The sequence below is a fragment of the Onychomys torridus genome, chromosome 9 (assembly GCF_903995425.1).
Source record: "Onychomys torridus chromosome 9, mOncTor1.1, whole genome shotgun sequence".
Classification (NCBI taxonomy): Eukaryota; Metazoa; Chordata; class Mammalia; order Rodentia; family Cricetidae; genus Onychomys; species Onychomys torridus.
The window spans coordinates 110,007,664-110,031,183 of NC_050451.1; the positions used below are offsets into that span (position 1 = coordinate 110,007,664).

Genomic DNA, 23,520 nt, shown 5'->3' on the forward strand with positions numbered 1-23,520 from the left:
TCCTCCAACAAAGCTACACTGACTCCAACAAGGCCACACCTCCTAATAGTGCTACTTTTTGTGGGTCTGTAGGGGCCATTTTCAATCAAACCACCATATTCCACTCCCTGGCCCCCCATAGGATTATAGCCATATCATAATGAAAAACGCATTTAGCTCAAATTCCAGAGTTTTCATAATCTGTCAGTCTCAAAATTGTTTAAAAGTCCAAAGTTCAAAGTCTCTTCTGAGACTCATGCAATCTCTTAACTGCAATCCCCTGTAAAATCAAAATGAAAAAGCAGATGGCATACTTATAACATGCAATAACACAGGGTATACACAACCATTCCAAAGGGGAGGAAAGGGGACATAGTGAGGAAATGCTGAACCAAAGCAAGACCAAAAACCAGCTGGGCAAACTCCAAACTGCATCTCCATATGTGATGTCAAAACACTTTCAGCTTTGTTGACTGCAACACACTTCTTTCTCTTGGGCTAGTTCCACTTCCTGTTATCAGCTGTCCTTGACAGGTATCCCACTGCTCTGACATTGCCAACATTTTGAGATCTCCAAGTCAATCCAGGCTTTGCCTTCACAGCTTCATGCAATGGCCTCTCTAGGCCTCCATGCAGGAACACCCCTGATGTGCCTGGCCTCAGTGGCTTTCCTTAGCTGTGGAGGGAGGTTCCATAACCTCTTTCTTCTCTCCTTGACTCTAAAGCCAGAATCACATGGCTGAAGCTTCCAAGTTCTGTTGCATGCTGAGGCTGGAACACGGCCCCCTCATTCAATTACATCTTCACCAGCTTTCTGTTTTCGGTGGTTTCCTTCATTGTGGTTTTTTTCACTGCCTAAGCTTGACTGTCTTGGTGTTTACTCTGTAAACCAGACTGGCCTTGAACTCTGAAATCTGCGTGCCCTCTCATTTCTCAGTGCTGAGATTAAAGGTGTGTACCACCACAAAGGCTCTAAGCTTTTCTTTAATTCCTTCTCAAAAGTTGGAAGCTTAGTTTGATAGGGTCTTGCCCTGAGGTCTCCACTCTTGTTTATTCCATTTAACATCAGGATTTTCTTCATTCTGTTTACCTCCTTGAGCACAGGGCTTAGCTCCATTTCACTCCTTGATGCCACTTGCACTGTACATTTGTATTTTTCCGTGCTCAGCTTGCTCCTTTTCATTACTGAGTTTCCTAAAAGTGAACACTAATAACCACATGATGGAGTCTACACTAGGCTGTTTTGAAATTTCTTCTGCCATTGCCATTAATCCAAAACTCAGGTAGCCATAGGTAGATTTTTCAGACAAGGGCAGAAAGCAGCCACATTCTTCACCAAATACCACAAGAACAGTCTCTAGGCCACATCCTAACTAACATTCTTCTCTGACACCTCTTGGGCCAGACCCCTACAGCACCACTGTCTTCTGTGTTCTATTAAATGGCCCATTAAGCCCCCACTTAAAGCATTCAATTGCTTTTCTAATCCAAAGTTCCAAAGTCCACATTCCTCCGAAGAAAAGCATGGTCAGGCCTATCACAACAGTACCCCACTCCTGGTGCCAACTTCTGTCTTTGTTAGGGTTTCCACTGCTGTGAAGACACCATGACAACAGCAACTCTTATAAAGGAAAACATTAAAATTAGGGCTGGCTTACAGTCCATTATCATCATGGCAGGAAGCATGGTAACACTCAGGCAGACATGGTGCTGGAGAGGCAGCTGAGAGTTTCCCATCTGAATCCACAGGCAGCAGGAAGAGACTGCCCCACTAAGCCTGGCTTGAGCATCTGAAACCTCCAAGCCTGCCCCCTACTGACACATCTCCTCCAACAAAGCCACACCTCCTAGTAGTGCCACTCCCTATGGGTTTGTGGGGGCCGTTTTTATTCATACCCCTCCCCCACATAGGACTGTGACTTCTTTACTCCCATGTCATGTGCATAATGTTCCACGCACTGAAATCAGAATGAAGATATGCCAATGACTCAATTTCTTGTCTCCTCTGATCCCACACATCACACTAATTTGTATCCAGCCTAGCTAGGACTAGCTGTAATATATCCAAACTTGTCGGATCCCCTGGAGCTGGAGTTACAGGCAGTTGTGAACCACTCAATGTGGGTACTATGCACTGAACTTGGGTCCTCTGCAAAAACAGTTCATAGCTCTTAGCCATAGAGTCATCTGTCCAACTTCAAGATGCACATTTTAAAACAACTTTTTTAAATGTTGTTTTATGATTTTATGTGTATGACTGCTTTGTCTTCATGTAGGTGTGTGTGTCACATGTGTGCCTGGTGCCCATAGGGGTCAGAAGACATCAAATCCCCTTGGACTGGAGTTACAGGTGGTTGTGAGCCACTATGTGGGTGCTGGGAATCAAACTCAGGTCCTTTGCAAAAGTAGCAAGTGCTCTGAACTGCTGAGCCGACTCTCCAGTCCCTTAAGACAACTTTTGACTCTAAAAGACATTCACGCTCCTTATAGAAGGGGTAAAAATGGAGGCCATCGAGGTGGTTCAGCAGAAGATACTTTCTTTTACCAGGCCTGATGATCTGAATTTGGTTTCCATATGGAAGAAAAAAACTAACTTCAACAAGTTTTCTGTCCTCTGACCTTCCCTAGGTATACCATGGCATGGCATGCCCCTTTCCCTGACAAATTAAAGGTGAAAAAATAAAGGGTGGGCTGTAGTACAATAATAAAGAAAAAATGCACACTGTGGCCAAAGCCAACATCCCATACAGATGGAGTCAGATCTGTCACACTCTACTGCTGGGCTTGCAAGGAGATGCACCCCAGAGCACCCAGTGGACACTCAGCTTTCTCACAGAAAGTCCCTTCTCCAAGCAGAGCCACCTCTGGCAGCCTTACTCTATCAAAAGATGAACCTCTGGTATCCGCCATCTTGTCTCACACTTTGCCTTGCTCATAATATAACCTGCTGCTCTTTAAGACCACAATCAAGGAGGCATCTCAACCTCTTTTGTGGCCCATGTGAGCTGGACCTACAACAGGAGTCCTTGAGTTGCTAAAGCCCAAGCAAGGCTTTTCATGCTGTTTCCTGATTAAAGGAATACAATGGCCTTGATTTCATTCTTGCTGAGGTGATTCGTGCAGTGGGGCTTCGAAGTGGGCCTTTCCTCAGGCCACAGTTCACAGAATTCAAAGGCAGGCAGCTCACCTACAGTTGCCTACTCCTTCCTTCCTATGCTTGTGTCAGCCAGGGCACCCAACCAAGCCGTCCTGGGCTTCCTGAAGGGTCACATGGCTGAAATTCTTCCAATCCATGATATTTTAAAAAGATAGCCATGCAGACACTAGAGGAGTCCAGCGGGGCTCCCGTGTGTCTCGGTTTGGGACACTGTCTCTAGTTTTCACAGCAGAAGTATGAATGGTACCCCAGCTGTGGTGGGTGGCTCTAAGAGCACACTAGGCAGGGATCTTTTGACTCCTCAAGTCTTCTGCTGATTATCCCCTTACCCCAGTTCTGTGCTGATAAGCCTAGCTACCCTTCCCATGCATGGGGCTGGGGGTGTCCTTGTGTACAATGTGTGCATCTCTGTGGTGTGAGGACGCCTCAAGTTGAGACTTGCACATCTTCCTCCTGGACTAGTCTGCTTCTCTGTAGTTTTTCCTTACTATGGTTCTGCTCTTCCCCTTCACCCTGAAATATACTGACTATCAAGAATATACTTGTGTGTGTGCACTAGAGCAGGTGTGCATGGTCACAGCCCAGCACACATGCAGTTAGCAGACATTGTTGCTACAGATAAAGTCTGGCCTTTAGAATCCAGTACCAGCAGAAATGGAGGCTGAAGTACCAAAGAAAGCAACGTTAAACATGTTTCCAAGGGAAAGAAGCATCAGATTGGCTTTCTCAATATTTTGGGTCCATCATATGCCCCCTGGTGGCAGAAGAAGAGCATGACAGTGCCACTGTGGGAACATGGCAGATTCTCCTTGGTGTGCAGGTTAGCTGTATTACTGTGACTGGCTGACTACTTTAGTCATGAGAATACTGTAGTATTAGCCTGTAGCCTAGTAGTGTGCCAGGGAAACCCATTATAAACTTTCTTTCCTAAAATAGTTACAACAGGCTGGGCAGCTGGCTCATCGGTTAAGAAAACTTTGTGTTCTTGTAGATGACTTGAATTTGGTTCCATGCACACACCTGGCAGTTCACAATCTGTAACTACAGTACAGCCTGACTCCCATTTTCAGCCCCCACATATATGTCTACACAGTACATATCCATGTACTGAACACTGGTGCTGCACACATGGTACACAGATAGACATGTAGACAGAACATCCATATACATAAAATATAATTTCTTTCTTTCTTTCTTTTTTTTTTTTTTTTTTGGAGCTGAGGATCAAACCCCGGGCCTTGCGCTTGCTAGACAAGCATTCTATCATTGAGCTAAATCCCCACCCCCACTCCTGATGTTTTACAATCTTGCATCTAAGCTGTTAACACCCAATATGCTGGATACACAGACAAGGAGCTTCCCTTAAGCATTCAGGAGGGTGGAATCTCACAGGAAATTAACATAGGGAGGATATCAAGGTCAAGGTCGGCAAGCAAGGCAACAGTTACCCAAAATGGGGGCCAGGGACCTACAGGTCCCCCCCTTTTACTAAAAAAAATGAGCTTCTGACTTATGTTGCATGGAACATCAGCAGGTCACCTTACCCGTCATGGAGACACCTGTCCAGGCCACACAGGTGCTCTGTCTTAGGTTGGTGAGTGCCCCCCAGGCATTACCCATCTCTGAATATTCATTATCATACAGGCTCAATCCTGTGAGAGCTGCAGAGTTAACTGTTGCCAAAGATCTCTAAGTGGCGCTGGCCTTGCAATCTGTGTGTTCGACACAGAAAAGACAAATGGAAGTCCTAACCCACCCATAGCCAGTAGGCTAAACGCAAATGAGCCATTCCCTTCCTTAACGAGCCTTACTGCAAATTGGAGTCCTTGTAAGATGGTATCCCGAGAGCAAATGGAACTTGAGTTTGTAAATTTATAACTTTCAAAGCCAATCGAAATGTATATAACTATTGATTTAAATTTGTCATGCCCAATAGAATGAAAGATTAATTAACTGTGGTAGCTACTTTTGCTGCCAGGGTCTCCACTGTGCTAGCTGTAGTAACCAATTATGAAATGGCAATCCCAGAAACAGTAGTAGTGGTCGTCGTCACTGTTATAACAGCAACAATGGCAGCAGCGATGTCAAATTCTCTCCTGGAGCATGTGGGTATCCATTGACATGGACACAACTCCAGGAACACGAACCGCCGAGGCCCATTATTCTTGATTCCCAGCACGACTTAAGCTGGCAACTCTGCAAAAGAACAACTAAGAACCATAAAAGAAAAACAGGCAGCTCACAAGGAGCAGAACTAATGGTCTCATAATGGCTACATTCATACTCACAAATTTTAAGGTATCTTCAAAGGGGGCTAAGTGAGTTTCAGGAGGCCAAAAAATGTTGCACAGAGCCACTCCTGAGAAGTAGATACTGCTCCAAAATATAATTTCTTTTAGGTTTTTCAAGACAGGGTTTGAGCAGCAGTTTTCAGCTCTCAGCTATTGCTCTGACCTCTTGGCTTTTAAATCTGCAAATGGCTCTGCGTTTCTTGTTTAACAAGATGGTTACATCTATACTGTGTAGTCCTGACTGTCCTGGAACTTGCTCTGTAGACCAGGCTGGCCTCAAACCCAGAGATCTGCCTGCCTCTGCCTCCCAAGTGTTGATATTAAAGGTATGCACCACCACCACCCAGCTAAAATAAATTTAAAGTCTTTTTTAAAAAAATGCTCTGACAACCCCATTGAATGACTATATATCGTCATTTATAGAGGAGAAAGCTGTTTCTCAGGCTGAGTACCCCATTCAGGGGCACACAGCCTGGAAGAAGTGGGCCAAGACTTCACAACTGGCCTAAACCCACGTCTTGGCCACTCACCTATCCCTTGACCCCTCCAGGCACCAGCAGTGGTGATCCTCTACAGTGAGCTCCATGTGGGTCCTTGGCAAAGAAAACTCTTTAGTTAATTAATGAAGTGTGCTCAGGCATAGCCTGATGGGATAGCACTTTTCCAGCATGCACAAGGCAGGTCCTGGGTTCAATCTCTAGCAATGGAGTGACCAGTAAAGAAGATACCTGGGTACAAGGACTGTGACCCTGATGCCCAGGAAGCACAGGGGCTTCCATGGGGAGTGCCAGCCAGTGGGGGAACAAAGCTAATCTCTGAGGTGCCCAGACTAGTCTTGAACTCACTCTGCAGCCTAGGCAGGTGTTGAATTTGTGATCCTCCTGCCTCAGCCTCCTGAGTAGCTGGGAGCACACACCTGAGCCACCAGACCTGGCCATTTCTTAGTTTTCACTAAGAAATAGACAGACCTAAATTCTCGAGGAGCCTGTGAGAAGGCAGTGCCTCCTGCCAAGACATGTGCCCGTCCATCATTAGGCGATCCAGCCCTGCCAAGCATTTTGATGCCCCTCGGGGTCTGGTCTGTGGTGAAGGACTTTGGAAGCACTGCAGCTGCTGGACCTCGCTGCGGAGGGTCTGACGATGTGTGACGTGGGGCTTCAGACAAGGTCAGCCTGAGAACGTGCTTGCCATGTAGCACAGCCAGAGAATGAACACATCAAAGACCAGTTAATAAAGATTACCCAGAGCTGAACATGAGGGGAGGATGACACCTCTTAATCCCAGCACTCAGGAGGCAGAAGCAGGTGGTTCTGATTTGAGGACAGTCTGGTCTACAGAGCAAGTTCTAGGCCAGCAAGGGCTACACAGTGAGACCCTGCTTTGTAGCATGAATCTTAAAGGTACTTATTAATAAAATCAAACCTAAGCCAGATATTGGGGTGAATGCTGGAAGATCAAAGAAGCAGAACAAATCACAGCTTCCTCACCTTGCCAGTTCCTCAGCTGATCCTGTTTCCTCAGACTGGAAGCCTCTGAGTCCTCATCCAGAGTGAATCTCAGCTGAACTGTGCTGTTCAAAAGCCTGAAAGCTTAACCAGCCAAATGCTTCTAGTTTCTGGTCTTCACACTTTATATATCTTTCTGCTTTCTGCCATCACTTCCTGGGATTAAAGGCTCACTTCCTGGGATTAAAGGCACGAGTCACCATGCCTAGCTGTTTCCAGTGTGGCCTTGAACTCACAGAGATCCCAAGGAATTTCTGCCTCTGGAATACTAGGATTAAAGGTGTAAGTGCCACCATTTTCTAGCCTCTATATCTAGTGGCTGTTCTGTTCTTTAACCCCAGATAAATTTATTAAGGTGCACAATATTTTGGGTAACACAATACCACCACACTGTTTCAAAAACTTTTTTTTTTTTAAAGAAGTTTTAGTGCTGGAGAGTTATGGCTCAGCAGTTAAGGTCACTTTGCTATTCATCCAGAGGTTCTGAATTCCATTACCCATATACATGTGGCAGTTCACAACCACCTGTAACTCTAGTTTTAGGGGCTCTGGTACATACAGCCAACACTCATACACATGAGATAAAACTAAAAAGTAAATCTTTTTTAAAAAATCCCTCAGGCTGGGGAGATGCTCAGTAAGCAAGCCACTGCCATGCAAGCGCAGAGACATGATCAAGCTGTCTAGTACTCATGTAAAAGTCAAGCACTGGGCAGACACAGCCAGGCGAGGCCCAAAATGGTGAGCTCCAGGTTCAGTGAGAGATCTTGTCTGAAAAGATGGAGAGAGATTGATGAATACACTCGATGTCAACCTCTGGTTTCCACACTCACACATATGTACGCACTCACGCACACACTTAAACAAATATTTTAAAAATTCACCAACGATCTGCTGATTGTGTAGGTTGTACATTGATGTTCAAAATATAGAAGGTGAATAATGCTACATGCTCTTACTGCCAGATATCAGTATTGCCACCTTGTGTGTCAGTAGTGTGCACTTGTAGGGTGTTGGTGCATATGTGAGTGTGCTCAAATGTTCCCTCTCCCTGTCCACACATCATTGCACAGTGATGATGGGGTTCAAGAAAGCTTTTCCTCAAATGTGTACCTTGCCACTTCAAAACCTATGCTGAAGGAGTTTGAGAAATGCAGTGTACAGGAGAACTCTGCCCTTCTGGAGGAGCTGGGGAGGCCCTCAGGTAGGAGATGTCTTCCCTGGACCCGGGAAGAGGAAGGGATGGTGAAGAGGGGTCTGTACAGCCCTTTCAGTCTCTTTTCCCCCAGCCCCATTCTCCACTCTTTCCACTTTTCACCAGTCTAAAAGGCTTAACAAACCATGTCTTTGTGTCTTCATTTCCTTATTGAGGCTCTCGTGTTAGGTAATACACTATATAAATCTATTTGTTCTTACTAATCTGCCTTCTGTTATCAGGACATCAGCACAGAACCTAGAAGATAAGGGGGGACCTTGTTTTTCCTCTGAAGAGTTCTTATTAATAAGATCAAACTCAGAGCCAGGTATTGGGGTGAATGCTGGAAGATCAGAGAGACAGAACAAGCCACAGCTATCTCACCTCGCAAGTTCCTCAGCTGATCCTGTTTCCTCAGACTGCAAGCTTCTGAGTCCTCATCCACATGAATCTAAGCTGAACTGTGCTGCTCAAAGCCTGAAGCTTAACCAGCCAAATGCTTCTAGTTTCTGGTCTTTAAGCCTTATATATCTTTCTCTTTCTGCCATTACTCCCTGGGATTAAAGGCATGTATCACCATGCCTGGTTGTTTCTAATGTGTCCTTGAACTCAGAGATCCAGAGAGATTTCTGTCTCTGGAATGCTAGGATTAAAGGTGTGTGCCTATCCTCATGTTTAATATTGTGGCTGTCCTGTTCTCTGACCCCAGATAAGTATATTAGCCTGCACAATATTTCAGGGAACACAATACCACCACACTGTTGTAGATGTGCATCCCCCCTTTCTTTTCACAGTTGAGTTTCACTGTGTGGGTGCACTGATGGATACTTCAGCTGGTCTCCATTTTCTGCAATCAATGGAGCAGTTCATCTCCTTTCACAAAAGCAGTTTGCATGTGCTCACACAAAAGTGCATTTTCAGGTTTCAAAAGGTCCATGCAGTTGAAATGTCCATAAATACTTCTGGGGTCACCTCCGAAGAGGTAAGGCTGTTTCCGCTACCTCCAAGAGCAGTGTGATCTCCATACACCAAATGCTGTGATCCTTGCTGATCGTATAGATGAAAATGGCGTCATAGAGAACTTCTTAGTTTATGCTTTTTCTTTGTGCAGTGCTGGGAATTCAGCCCAGGGCTTCATATATGGTAGGCAAGCATTCCACTCTGAGCTACACCCTAGCCCCTGTATTTTTTTGTATAAAGGTCATATTAAACATACTTTTGTGTGTTGAAGACCCATCAGGCCTTCCTGTCTGTGAGTGTTTGGCCATTTTTTTCCTTATTGGCTTGTAGAGCACTTTCTTTTTCAAGAAAATTGGATGTTTACATGAGTTATGTGTAGAATAAAACAAATTGCACAGCATTAAAGGGGGATCTTTTTTCCATCTTGTAAATGATAGTTAATTATAATTTTCATAGTATAACTGGCCCCACAAAGTAATTTTCTTATTTACTTCTAGGATTAAGATTAATGCACTGGTTCTCACTGTGGGAAGCTTTATTGAACTTTAGTTTCTGTTGCTATGATGAAAACTCTTACCCAAACCAACTTGGGGAGGAAAAGGTTTACTTCATTTTCTGTCTTACAGAACTCAAGCAGGGCAGAGGCCTGGAGGCGTGAACTGAAAAAGCACTGCTTACTGGCTCCTTCCTCATGACTTGCTCAGCCTGCTTTCTTATACATCTCTGGACTAAACTTACACACCCTGCCTGGGGTGGCATGCCCACAGTGGGCTGAGCCCTCCCACATCACTCATGAGTCAGAAAATGCCCCAGAGTTGCCTACAGGCTAGCCTTGTGGAGGCATTTTCTCATGAGGTTCTCTTTTCCTCAGATGACCCCAGCTTATGCACATTGAACAAGAAAGAGAAGGAGGGAGTGAGGACAAACAACGGACTAGCCAGAACAGTGCATTTAACTTTTAAGCTAAATGTGAAAACATCTTCTGCAGTTTTATTTCACCTTACTCTGTTCCCATCGTCTGAAACTTGTTTTGATGGTTCTCATTCTTCCAGCATCTTAGACCCAGCCCACGTTCCAGAAGCCTCAGTAAAAGATGCCCGACTCTTCCCATTGACATGGCCTCCCCTTTGACTTTATCTCTGGGACACGGGAAGCCTGGGGTTGGTCTCACAACGTATCAAACTGCCTGACACTGTTGTCTGGTTGTTGGAGCCTGCTTAACAGCAAGGGCTCCTCCCTGTTCACAGCAGAAAGGAAGGTGCAACCACATGAATTCTGATTACCTTGAAATAATCTATTTCCTGGGGACAGTTGAAGGTGTCCCGTGCTGTAATGAAAGCTATATAGATGGTTATATGAAGACAGAGGCAGAGATTGGAATATTCTAGCCATGTGCCATGGAAATCCCGGGGTCACTGGGAGCTGGATGAGACACCTCCAGAGGCTCTGGAGGGAGCATCATTCTGACACCACCTTGAGTTTAGAACTCAGCTTCCAGGACAGAGGGAGAATGAGAATCTACTGTAAGCCACCCTGTTTGTGGTACATTGTTATTGGCAGCTGTCAGAACATCATCAGCACACCACCTACTGCTTTTGCACTGGCAAAAACCACAAGTGTTTACATGCCAGATTACTGTTGCTATAGAGATCTGAAAACATTGTTTTTAACATCATCATAACTTTGAAATTTTAACAGTTACTAATAAGGTGTTAAATAACAAATTTGTTTATTCCATATTTCAGCACTAGTGTCTCTGCATTTCATACAATGATCCTATTTACTTTCTGTATTTTGTTTTATGCATTTACAAACATTATTCCAGGAAAAGATCCCATTGGCTCTACCAGATATCTTTCCACACACAGTACAGCTCTCACTTCAAAGTGAGTGAGAAATAGTTTATTCTGGAGCCAATATGAGTGACTGAGGTTGTGAAGATGGATTCAGGTTGCCTCAAATACCTGTTCAAACATAACAACCGTTTCATGTTTTTCAAGTACAGAAAAACCCATTTAAAGTACTTTTCAAATCCATCGGTGGAGACATTGGATAAGTGGGTTATAGCAAAATGGGGACATCTCTGCTGTGGGTCTCATGTCATGCTAAAGGGAGTGTGACATGCTCTTTCAAGACACTTTTAACCTTTGGGTTGGTGTAGCCTAGTGGTCTGTTCATACATCCCAAAGGTTTCACTTAATAGTCTAAAGGATGTCCGGTCAGACAGGTCTGCAAATGGATAGCAATTAAGGGGGCTAAAGACAGCCCAAGATAACTTTGCAGCGTTCCAGCTCTCCACAATCTGAAGTTCTGATCAGTCCTCAGCCTGCAGAATCTTTAACATGGGTGTGGCCTTTTGGGAGGGGACCCTCACAAAACCTGAGGAGGCCCATCGTCAGTCTTGCATGCAGTACCACAGTAGATCAAAAGAGGGCACTAGAGGACCTGTGCAAAGTGTGGAAGTTCATACTGCCGTTTTTTTTTTTTTTTTAACCATATGTCTCTCCACTGCAGATCCAGAAATATCCTCTGAATTCAGATTACTTTAGAATATTGATATAGGTACTGTGATCCAAATGTGGAATCACCTTCACCTGATATCCTTTTTTATATGAACTATTTTTTACCATTTTTTAAATGATCACATGAGCATTTGGTACTGAAGTTGTTTTAAACCATATCCTGTAGCTGGGGCTACTTGTAATGTTTTTTGTCTTGTTTGTTTGTTTGTTTTTCAAGACAGGGTTTCTCCGTGTAGTTTTGGTGCCTTTCCTGGTTCTCGCTCTGTAGACCAGGCTGGCCTTGAACTCACAGAGATCCGCCTGGCTTTGCCTCCTGAGTGCTGGGATTAAAGGCGTGCACCACCGCTGCCTGGAGCTACTTGTAATTTTTAAGTTCTTTTTTTTTTTTTTTCCTTTTTGGTTTTTCGAGACAGGGTTTCTCTGTGTAGCTTTGTGCCTTTCCTGGAACTCATTCTGTAGCCCAGGCTGGCCTTGAATTCACAGTTCTATAGGACAGTAGGAAGTATGCAGATATATAAAGAACAGGGCAGGGGTGATGATTCCATGGGTAAAATGCTTGCTACCCAAGCATGAGGACCTGAGTTTGCATCTCCAGCACCCATGTAAAAGCCAAGTGTGGTGAGGGGCATGGCACCCCAGCACTGAGGAGGGTGGGACAAGCTGGTCCCAGCACTCACTGGTCAGTCAGTGTAGCTGAAATGGCTCCAGGTTCAGTGAAAGACCCTGTCTCAAACAATATGGAAGAGACTGACAGAAGACACTCAGAGAACACTTCACATGTGCATCATAAGCAAGTACACCTGAACACACACACACACACACACACACACACACACACACACACACACTAATAAAATTTTAAAAGAGCAGCCTACACTTGGGGTACAGTATATCAGTAGGAGGGTATGTGCTTCATATAGGCTTATGGGGTTTGGCGTTCAGCTCTGGCCCCACCTCTACTGAAAAAGGGCCTGAGTACATTGTAGGTGTAGTGATGTCTGTGGCAGTTTGGCTGTCCTGCAGGAGTAGGGGCTCCTGGGTCCATCCTTAGAGCAGCAGGAGTATTATGTACTGTACCCTATCCCTGAATCCAGTCACTGTGACACTGGTGGCCCAGAGTTTGAGTGAGGCCAGGCCGGGACTGATAATGGGCAAAGGGATCCTCTGTTGGGAGCAATGGAGATGTACGTAGACCAGATCGTGGTGATGGTTGCATGCTTCTTACTATAGCAGAAACAAAAATCACCAGATTTAGAAATGGATTATATTTTATTTAGTTGGTATATGCATGTGTACGTGTGCATGTTATGGCACACATGTAGAGGGCAGAGGAATTGGTTCTTTCTTTCTACTGTATGGATCCCAGGGATAGAACTCAGGTCCTTAGACTTGGCAGTAAGTGCCCTTACCCTCTGAGCCATCTCACCAGCCCAGCTGTTTTAAACGGTGTTTTATTTACATTTTACTTAAACAGAACTGTTTATGTGTGTGTTCCCATATGCATGTGTATGGAGACCAAATGAGGACACTGGGTGTTCACCTCTGCTGTTCTCCCTTTAGTCCCTCACTAAGCCTGGACCTCACTCCTGTCATTTTTTTTTTTCAGCGAAGCAGCTGTTGTGATGAGAACTGCAGGTTGACTATGGTGACCATTGTGATACCTCAGATGAGCTTCCTCTTGTAAGTGGGGAATTAAGAAAAACAATTCTGGGAAGAAACGCAACTCAAGGATGTGCTATAGGCTCTTTGCAGGGGTCAGCCTGACCTCACTCTTTTTGCTAATTACATATTTTGACATATCCGCTTAGCTTACAGCTGCAGTGAGGGTATCTTAGGGTCTTTATGCCAGGGTATGGTTTTCTTGCTTCAATATGGACCATGAGAAGGCCTGGGACTGCACTTGGGCCCCAAATACCCAGTGCAGTCACCAGCTGGCTAGAATAAAGACTTTTAGTGGGCTCATAAGCTGTATCCAAGTGGTCTTCTTTGAGAGGAGCCCCACAACATCTGGAGGATCAAGGGAGATCCCCAGAATGGACCCTGACACCTAGGGGCCAAAGGGCCCCCCAGGATCAGGAAAGAGTTCACTGGCTGGAGAGGATCCTGAGAGTGTGCATCCTGAGATGTTCTAGGGCCCGGGAAAAGCCGTTCTGACCAGTCTGCCCAGTGCTGCAGAGGCTGCTGACTACGCCACCCAGAAAGGAAAGAAGCTGCCATGTGGCATTGAGAGGAAACAGGGAAACTGGCCAGGAAGAGGAAGGAAAATGTCTGGAAAACAGACCAATCTGCCTATTGTAAGCAGAAGGGTCACTGGAAGAAGCAATGTCCCAGTAGAAAAGAAAAAGAAAACAAAAGGTGCCCCATCCTCCAGCTAACTGAAGCTGATCAGGCCAGGGCTCCATACAGCTTAGCACCTGGAAGCCCAAAATGGCAGCAGGGATGAAGGCAAACCTGTTAACTTCCTGATAGATACTGGGGCAGCCCACTCTGTTTTGACAGAACCTCCTGGACCCCTCACTTCCAAGACAATAGCAGTCGAAGGAGAGACAGGCCAAACTGCCCATTTTCTGGGGATAACCTCCTGGACTGTGAGTTTAGGATTGGGTACTGTAAATCCTCTTATCTGGTTATGCCAGATTGCCCATACACATTAATTAGGAGGGACTAATTACCAAAACTCAGAGCTGCGGTCTCTTTTGGAGAAAACTCTGACTCTGGCCAAGCCCATGCCAACATTCTGGTCACTTGTTCTCTGTCTGAGGAGTACCTCTTACATGACTCAGCCACAGGAGGGAGGAGCTACTACCCTCAGGCTACCTTAAAGTACCCTGATGTTTGGGCAGAAGGAACCCATGAGGCTTAGCAGCACACCAGCCACCCATCGTAATTCAGTTAAAACTAAAGTTTGCTACACCACTAGGAGTTAAACAATACTCCATGGGCGGGAAGTCCAAGCAAGGAATTTATTGCCAAGCATCTAGACCAACTGAGGGAGGCAGGAATTCTCATTTCCTGCCACTCCCTATGGAACACTTCCTTGCCGCCTGTAGTGAAACCCACAGGAGGTAAGGGAGGTCAACCAATGGATGAAAACCATCCACCCCACAGTACTGAGCCCTACAGCCCCGAGCCTGTTGCCCTAGAAAGGAAGCACTGTGCTGTTCTAGATCTAAAGGATGCTTTCTTCTGCTCCTGTTGGACCCAGCAGCAAACCTGTATTTTCTTTTGAATGGACCAACCCAGAGGCTAGATATGCCTGTCAACTAAAATGGACTTGGTTGTCACAAGTGTTCAAAAAAATCACCAGCATGTTTGCTGAAACCTTGAGTGCAGATCTGTTGGAATCTAGACAGAAGTATCCATAAAGTATCCTTCTCTGGTATGTAGATAACCTCCTCCCACTCACTGGTCCCAACCAGGAGACAGTTTGGATAGTGAGAATCCCTGTCTGGTCCCTGGAACCTGTTTGGAAGGGACCCTCCCAGTCATCCTCACCACCCCAAATGTTGTCAAAGTAGGCTGCCATCATTCCTCGGATTCATCACACCCGACTAAAGGAGACCACAGAGGATGACAATGACTGATGCACTGCTACCCAGAACCTCTGATCCCCTAAAGATAAGGTTGACCCAGGTCCTTACATTTGGGTCTCACATTTCTTTTCTTCCCCCTATAGGAGATGGGCCTAAACCCCCATAGATAGGAAATCTGGACTTGGGAACCAAGAAAGACAGAAAATGGAAAGAGTCTCTTCAACCTGACTTTGGATGAGCAATCTACTGTCTGGTTGGACCTTGTGCCCTCATGACCCCACCTCCTAGGGAGCTAGGACAAAAATGGGGGGTTATGGCTCTTTTGCTCCAAAGAGGGAGCTTCAAAACTTACAGTTCTATGCTTGTCCTACATATGGTCCATCCTCCTGTCAAGGAAATGGTAATTATCACTGTGTAGCTTAGGGTAGTGAAACAGAATCTTCCTGGGCACATAAAGACCCCTATATCCAGATAGAAAGGGAGAAACTCCCTTCAGCCTAATACTGGAGGTTGTAACCCTCATGACCATTGAGGTCAAGGCTTTGACCAGGAGAGGTACCCACCATAGAGTCACAGGGAAAATATGGCTTTACACCATTGGAAGAGACCCAGAGGATTCATTTGCTCTCCAGAGAAAATACCCATCCCAAGAGGGCAGCTTCCATTGGACCCTCTCTGGTGTATTCTTCCCAATCCCAAAAGGGGATCAAAGCTCTAGAGACCCTGTCCCACTTTCCACACCTGACCACTGGAGAGCCTAGACTCACACTCCTTTTGGTGCTTTGAGTATGAGTGGCCCTCACAGGCTCATAATTGAATGTTAGTCACCAGGGATGGAACTCTTTGATAGTAGTACAAGGATTAGGAGGTGTGGCCTTGTTGGAGTGGTGTCACTGATAGTGGAGTTTGAGATTTCAAAAGCCCAAGCCAGGCCCAGTGTCTGTCTCTGTCTCTCTCTACCTATGTTTCTGTTTCTCTGTTTCTCTGTCTCTCTGTCTCTTTCTCTGCCTATGGATCAGGATGTAGCTCTCAGCTGCTGAGCCAGCACCTACCTGCCTACATGCCACCGTTCCTACCATGATGAAAATGAACTAAACCTCTAAAACTGTAAGCAAGCCCCCAGTTAAGTGCTTTTTTTTTTTTCATAAGAGTGGCCTTGGCCATGTGTCTCTTCACAGCATTAGGACAGTGACTAAGACACCCCCATTCCAGCTGAAGCTCCTCCTTCCATTCTAGACATGTTATGAAAGGTCCATTGCCTTTTAAACACTTTGAACCCAGAATTCGGGTGGGACTGCTGGTTATGTGTGGATCTCCTGCCACCTTACTGTACAGGAAGTGAATCCAACCAAACCTCTCGGCTTGGGGACTCCACCAGCTGTGAGTGTAAATAGATTAAAATTGCTTTAGGAGACCTACGGAGAAACAGTACCCATACCGTGTCACGTTATAATCTTGCGTCCTCACCTTATAATAAGGTTTGCTCTAACACCCAACAAAGAAATGCTAGCCTAGAAGAGTGTGTATTCTTTGACACCTCTGAATCTACCTGACTTGGTTGTACTAATGTTTTGACTAAATGTGCCTCTTTCCCACTCACTGGAAAAACACACCCCCATTCTATGTGTACTGGTCTATGTTATCCCCCAGGTGTGTGTTTATAATGGAGGAGAGGGGAGAGCTTGTATTGGCTTTGACTCAGTGTTAAAGAGGATTAAATGAGCTCCATTTCTGGTCCTGCTCCCAGTAGGGCAGGACCAGTGCAGCTACCATAGGCATCTCAGCCCTGTTGGGAACTAAACTTCAGGGAACTCAGTGCTCAGACAGACTTAGACCTGGCCATTTGGAGAATTGTATTTCCATGCTGAAGAGCCAAGTTGACTCCCTCATAGAGGTAGGTCCTACAAAATGGAAGGGGGCCAGACCTTTTTATGAAACATGGAGGGTCTTTCCTTGGCTTTTGGAGAAACTTACTTCTGTGCTAATCATCCTGGAAACATCAAGGAAAGCCAAGCCTAGAAGTGGTCAGAAATGGTCCAAAGGAGATGGGAAAAAATACATTGAGTCCAATAATTGGTATCTGGTGGACCACCCTGGTCTCTGCCTTCACTAGTCTCTTAATCCTCCTCCTCCTGGCCCTAACAGTTGGCCCTTGTACCCTTAATGGTATGGCTAGCTATGTTCGAAAAAGAATCAGTTCAGAAAAACTGCTAGTCCTAAAAACAGTGCAGTCCTCTTCCCCAGGAAGGGTCCACTATTTGACACCTGCCCATAGAACCAGTGGGAAATGTGAGAAGGGCCGGACATTGTCTGTGGTGACTCCATATTGGTACCCGAGGTGAGCTTTATCTGTAAGGGGAAGTTAAGAGCAACTCAAGTATATGACGCTAGCTCTTTGCAGGGGTCAGCCTGACCTCACCGTCTTCCTCACTGCAGGGGTCAGCCTGACCTCACCGTCTTCCTCACTGCAGGGGTCAGTGTGACCTCACTGTCTTCCTCACTGCAGGGGTCAGCCTGACCTCACCGTCTTCCTCACTGCAGGGGTCAGCCTGACCTCACCGTCTTCCTCACTGCAGGGGTCAGCCTGACCTCACCGTCTTCCTCACTGCAGGGGTCAGCCTGACCTCACCGTCTTCCTCACTGCAGGGGTCAGTGTGACCTCACTGTCTTTCTTCACTGCAGTGGTCAGCCTGACCTCACCGTCTTCCTCACTGCAGGGGTCAGTGTGACCTCACTGTCTTTCTTCACTGCAGTGGTCAGCCTGACCTCACCGTCTTCCTCACTGCAGGGGTCAGCCTGACCTCACTGTCTTTCTTCACTGCAGGGGTCAGTGTGACCTCACCGTCTTCCTCACTGCAGGGGTCAGTGTGACCTCACCGTCTTCCTCACTGCGCAGTGTGACCTCACTGTCTTCCTCACTGCAGGGGTCAGTGTGACCTCACCGTCTTCCTCACTGCAGGGGTCAGCCTGACCTCACTGTCTTTCTTCACTGCAGGGGTCAGTGTGACCTCACCGTCTTCCTCACTGCAGGGGTCAGTGTGACCTCACCGTCTTCCTCACTGCAGGGGTCAGCCTGACCTCACCGTCTTCCCTCACTGCAGGGGTCAGTGTGACCTCACTGTCTTCCTCACTGCAGGGGTCAGCCTGACCTCACCGTCTTCCTCACTGCAGGGGTCAGCCTGACCTCACCGTCTTCCTCACTGCAGGGGTCAGCCTGACCTCACTGTCTTCCTCACTGCAGGGGTCAGCCTGACCTCACCGTCTTCCTCACTGCAGGGGTCAGTGTGACCTCACCGTCTTCCTCACTGCAGGGGTCAGCCTGACCTCACTGTCTTCCCTCACTGCAGTGGTCAGTGTGACCTCACTGTCTTCCCTCACTGCAGGGGTCAGTGTGACCTCACCGTCTTCCTCACTGCAGGGGTCAGCCTGACCTCACTGTCTTCCTCACTGCAGGGGTCAGCCTGACCTCACTGTCTTCCCTCACTGCAGGGGTCAGCCTGACCTCACTGTCTTCCTCACTGCAGGGGTCAGCCTGACCTCACTGTCTTCCCTCACTGCAGTGGTCAGTGTGACCTCACCGTCTTCCTCACTGCAGGGGTCAGCCTGACCTCACTGTCTTTCTTCACTGCAGGGGTCAGTGTGACCTCACTGTCTTCCCTCACTGCAGTGGTCAGTGTGACCTCACCGTCTTCCTCACTCAGCCTGACCTCACTGTCTTTCTTCACTGCAGGGGTCAGTGTGACCTCACCGTCTTCCTCACTGCAGGGGTCAGTGTGACCTCACCGTCTTCCTCACTGCAGGGGTCAGCCTGACCTCACTGTCTTTCTTCACTGCAGGGGTCAGCCTGACTTCACTGTCTTCCCTCACTGCAGTGGTCAGTGTGACCTCACTGTCTTCCCTCACTGCAGGGGTCAGCATGACCTCACTGTCTTCCCTCACTGCACATTTTGGGTTTTGTAACTATCTGCTTAGCTTGCATGTGTTGGAAGGGGACCTTGGGGACTTCTCAACCAGGATGTGGTTTTCTTGTTTAAATATGGACCCCGAGAAAGGCTTGAAACTGCACTTGAGTCCTGAATGCCCAGGTGTAGTCACCAAGCAGCCGGAATACAGACTTGTGGTTGACTCATACTGTCTCCACGGTCTTCTCTGTGGGAACCCCACAACACAGGTGTGCTCAGGCAATCTTCTCATACTCACTCTGTCCCGAAACTCTGGAGTTAAAGGCGCACACAACCATGTTTCTATTCAAGTCTGGGTGGGGGTGGAGGGCTGAATTCAGGTCTTTCTGTTGTACAGCAAGCATTCCTGTGCACTGAGCCATCTCTTCAGCCCTAAAATTTTTGTTTTTAAATGGAGCAGAGGTGAGTTTGCTTTGTATTGTTTGAGACAGGGTCTCATGTAGTCCAGGGTGGCCCCAAATTTGTCATGTACCTTAGGATGACCTTGCACTCCCAATTCACCTGTTCCCAAGTTCTAGGATTACAGACTTGTACCAGCACACCCTGCTGACTACAGAGAGACTGTAGTCACAGGATTGCAGGGTAGCAGCCATCATTGTCTATGTGTATCACAGTGTCCGATGCCCCTAAATCAGCCTGATGTAGTGTTGGAGTGAATCCAGCTTTGTTTCTGAAAACATACCAGACACCAATAGCTATGAACTGGACAGGTCATCTGCTCAATGTGGACTGTATTTTCTTCACATAGACAGCTTGGGGTGTTTTCCAAAGGCCACAGTAGGACTCAGCCCCTCTAAATCTGATGTATTTGTTACCCAGTGCAAGATTGTTCTTATTAGCACTCTGGGGTATAACTTTACTGATGCAGAGTCATCCAAACAAAAATGGATTGGAAAGGCATCCCAATCCCAGGGCACTTTGCACTTTGTAAACTGAATGTGACTTTCAAATGAATAATACAGCAGTGCTAACAGAGGGGAATACAGCCAGGAAAGGGGCATCAGGGCAGAAAACAGCAGTGCTAGCTTTCTGGGTGTGAGCCTTTTCGTGCCCATATGCTTAGTAGAAAGCCTGGCTTCAGGAAGTCTCTGCCTTTGCTTGAGGAAGAATGACAGGACGTTAGCCACTCCAGCTCTGCCAGTCTTGATGCAGAAGCAATAGAAGCGTCAGAGTGTTCCTGATGTGCCCAAGGTTATTGGTCTGACTCAAGCAGGTAATAGACTGGGCCAGGCAGCTACACACAGCTGGTGACATTAGGACACAGGAAGTGTCTGTCTCAGTGGAAGCCTTTTATTCCTAAAGCTTTTACATAACTATCTGTTGGCAACCCAGTGTTCTATCATAATTTTCCCTTAGTAACTTTGCAAGCAGTTGTGTTTTGACATTGGACTTAGGAGGATAAGTCAGCTAGCTAATACTATTATATTTGGAGAAAGTTTCATAAATTACCATTTTATGGGGTTCTGAGTGCCAGAATGAAGCACCAAAACATAATAATCCCTGTCATGACCACACTCTCAAATGATTTTATTTAAAGAAAATGATGGCTTTGCTTGTGAATTGTATTCTTATTTTTTTCTGAATTTTATATTCTAAAACCAATTGGTACTTTTTTACTTTAATTTTAGACATTTTAGTTTGCTCATTGATGCATGAATATAGTCTGGTCACAGAAGATTCAAGCACCCCTGGAGTCTGAGTGCATGGTGAACTCTCATGTCACCACCGACTCCAACTCTCTGCACCATGGCTGTGGAGACTGTAGTAGTGTTTCAGTCGGGATCTGGAGCACATCCCAAAGGCCCAAGGGTTAGAGGTTTGGTTCCTAGCATGGGTGCTATTGACAGATTGTAGAACTTTCAAGAGTGGGACCTAAGAGGTTATGTCAGCTGGGGCGTGCCCTTGAGGGATATTAGGAGACACCACATGTCTGAGATACTCTATTGACATTACTTCCCATGAAAAACCAACCCTAGTCTGAGGACCTCTAGCATTTTCTAAGCACAGTAGAGTAGACAGAGAAAACTTTGGTGATTCTGATAAACTCTACTAATCATTTTCTTCTCGTTTATTCACTTATGACCAATAATAGTGACTCACTCCAGCCCCAGACTTGCAGGACCTCCCAGTAGGAGGAGCTTTTCTGTTGCTGCTCACTTGCTCTTCTGGGTGTCTGTGTGGAAGGTTCCAGAGAGATTTAACTGAGGATGGAAGGCTCACCCTAAATTCGGTCAGTAGCATCCCATGGTCTGAGGTCCTGAACTGAAGAAAAGGGGAGAAAGGGTGATCTCAGTTGAGCACCAGCATTTGTCTCTCTGCTTCCTGATTGTGAATGCAATGTGACCAGCCACCCCATGCCCCTGCCTCCATGCCTTCCCTCTATGATGAAATGTACTGTCAAACCCTGAGCCAAGGAATGAATCTTTTCTCCCTCTGGTTGCTTTTTGTGGATTGTTTGTTGCAGTAACAAGGACAGTAACTACTAGAGTTTTCAAGAGAGAGAATGTCTGGGTCAGTGGTAAAAGGAGGGGGTGGAGGATAATGGTCAGGCTCTCACTTCTCTGTGTAGCTGTCCACCCATGATTGCAGTTAAGATCTGTATGACAAGCTGGGTGTTTGTGTTACCTCAAAATTCACAAACTGAACTGACTCCCAGTACAGTGTGTCAGAAGTGGGGCCTGTGGGAGATGATTAGATTTGGATGATGGTGTGACAATGGGAACCACGTATACAATTTACACCTTTTAAGAAGATGAGTTATCTGGTAATCTCAGAACTCTGGAGGCAGAGGCAGGCAGATCTTTGTGAGTTTGAGGCCAGCCTGGTCTACAGAATGAGTTCCAGGACAGCCAGGGCTACATAATGAGACCTTGTCTCATGGAAGAGGAGGAAGAAGAAGAACCAACAGAATGCCCCCACTTTGTGTATACCAAGGAGAAGCCAGGAAAGCCACAGCAGGAGGCTGTTGTCCAGAGCCAGAAAAGAACCCTCCAAAGAACTGGGTCTTCAGCACTTTGGTGTTGGACTTCAGAGCCCCCAGAAGTGTGAAGCCCAAGTTTGTGGCACTTAGTTCTGGCAGCCTGACAAACCGTCCAAATCTGTGCATAGGTCGCCTCTGCAGTCAGCCTACATGTTTGTGTGCACTCTGTGCTCCTGACTCTGTGGGCTTCTCCTGGACACAGTTTGAGGAAAGAGCCCTGGTTTAGTCTGAATGTGGAGTGAGACATCTTGATTAGCCCTCTAATGTTTTTCAAATGAGTTTCTTCCTGCATTCTTTCAGTGTTATTTAATTTTATTATTATAATAATCTCCTCTTATAAATCTGGAAATGAAAGTACAAAGTAGAGAACTTAGGTGTGGTACCGGAGAGGTGGCTAGAATTTGAACCCAAGTGGTCTGACTCCACAAATCTTAGCCTCATCACCATACTTTTCTACATGGCTACTGCTACATATCCTGCCTACATCATCACTAGGTTGAAGGCAAATCAAATATGGCATAGTAAAGTCCCAGACCAGTTGAAAATCAGTATTTAAGGAAAAACTCATAGTAGTTCCAGATTTACCCATACAGCCCTCTTCCATCCTCCATAAAGTAAAGGAAGTTAGAGTCTCACTTTCATCCCTCCTCTGACAGCTTCTTCCTTCAGCATCAAATCACAAATGCCAGCTTTATTTAATTTTTTGACAATTTCATATATATAATGCATTGTGATCATGTTCATTCCTATTATCTCTTATATTCCCCCCATGACTATTTTTTTATTCTCAACTAATTCTCCTCCTGTCATGTCCCCCATCTTTTTTAAAACAACTAATTGAGCTTAATTAGGGTTGCTCATGAGTTGAGGGCTGTTTACAGGGTCATGGACAGCGTACCATTGAAGAAAAGTGACCCTGCCTCCCTAGAAACCACTAACTGCCAATAGCTTTTTAGGGAAAGGTGGGTGGAACCATCTGAGGCCCTCCTGGACCTGTGGTGCACTGTTGAAGGGCCTTGTTTGTGCAGATTCTGGGCAGGTAATCACAGTTGTGTTGTGTTCGTGATTGTAGTGACTGTGTTCTCTAGAAGACAGCATTTCCTACACTTCTCCCATTCTCTGGCTCTTATATCCTTTCTGCCCCTCTTCTGTGATGTTTATAGGGCCATCAAGGGAGTAATACAGATGTTCCACTGAGCACTGAATAGTAACTTATTTTAAACACTTTGACCAATTATGAATTTGCATTAATCACTGTCTGCAGCAAAAAGCTTCTCTGACAAGGCCTGGGAGAAGTACTAGTCCATAGTTATAAGCATAAGAATTTAGAAGGCAGTTTAAATATATGGCCATTTAGCAAGCCAACAGTAGTAGATTCTGCCCTATGGCCTGTGACCTCCCCAGCCATGGGCTTTTAATCAAGTTCATATGACCAG

The 23,520-nt window shown here is 46.1% G+C and overlaps 1 protein-coding gene across 2 annotated transcripts in view; it reads left to right on the plus strand.

Moving 5' to 3' along the window:
- Nucleotides 1–23,520, plus strand: part of LOC118590873 (putative mitochondrial import inner membrane translocase subunit Tim8 A-B) — an 84,627-nt gene that overhangs the window by 20,896 nt on the left and 40,211 nt on the right. The window contains exon 2 of one of the 2 annotated variants that reach the window (XR_004945866.1): nt 13,216–13,289. The exons of the other annotated variant lie outside the window; for it this stretch is intronic. The gene's annotated coding sequence lies outside the window, so the exon portion shown is untranslated. The remainder of the gene's footprint in view (nt 1–13,215; nt 13,290–23,520) is intronic. 2 annotated transcript variants of the gene reach the window in all.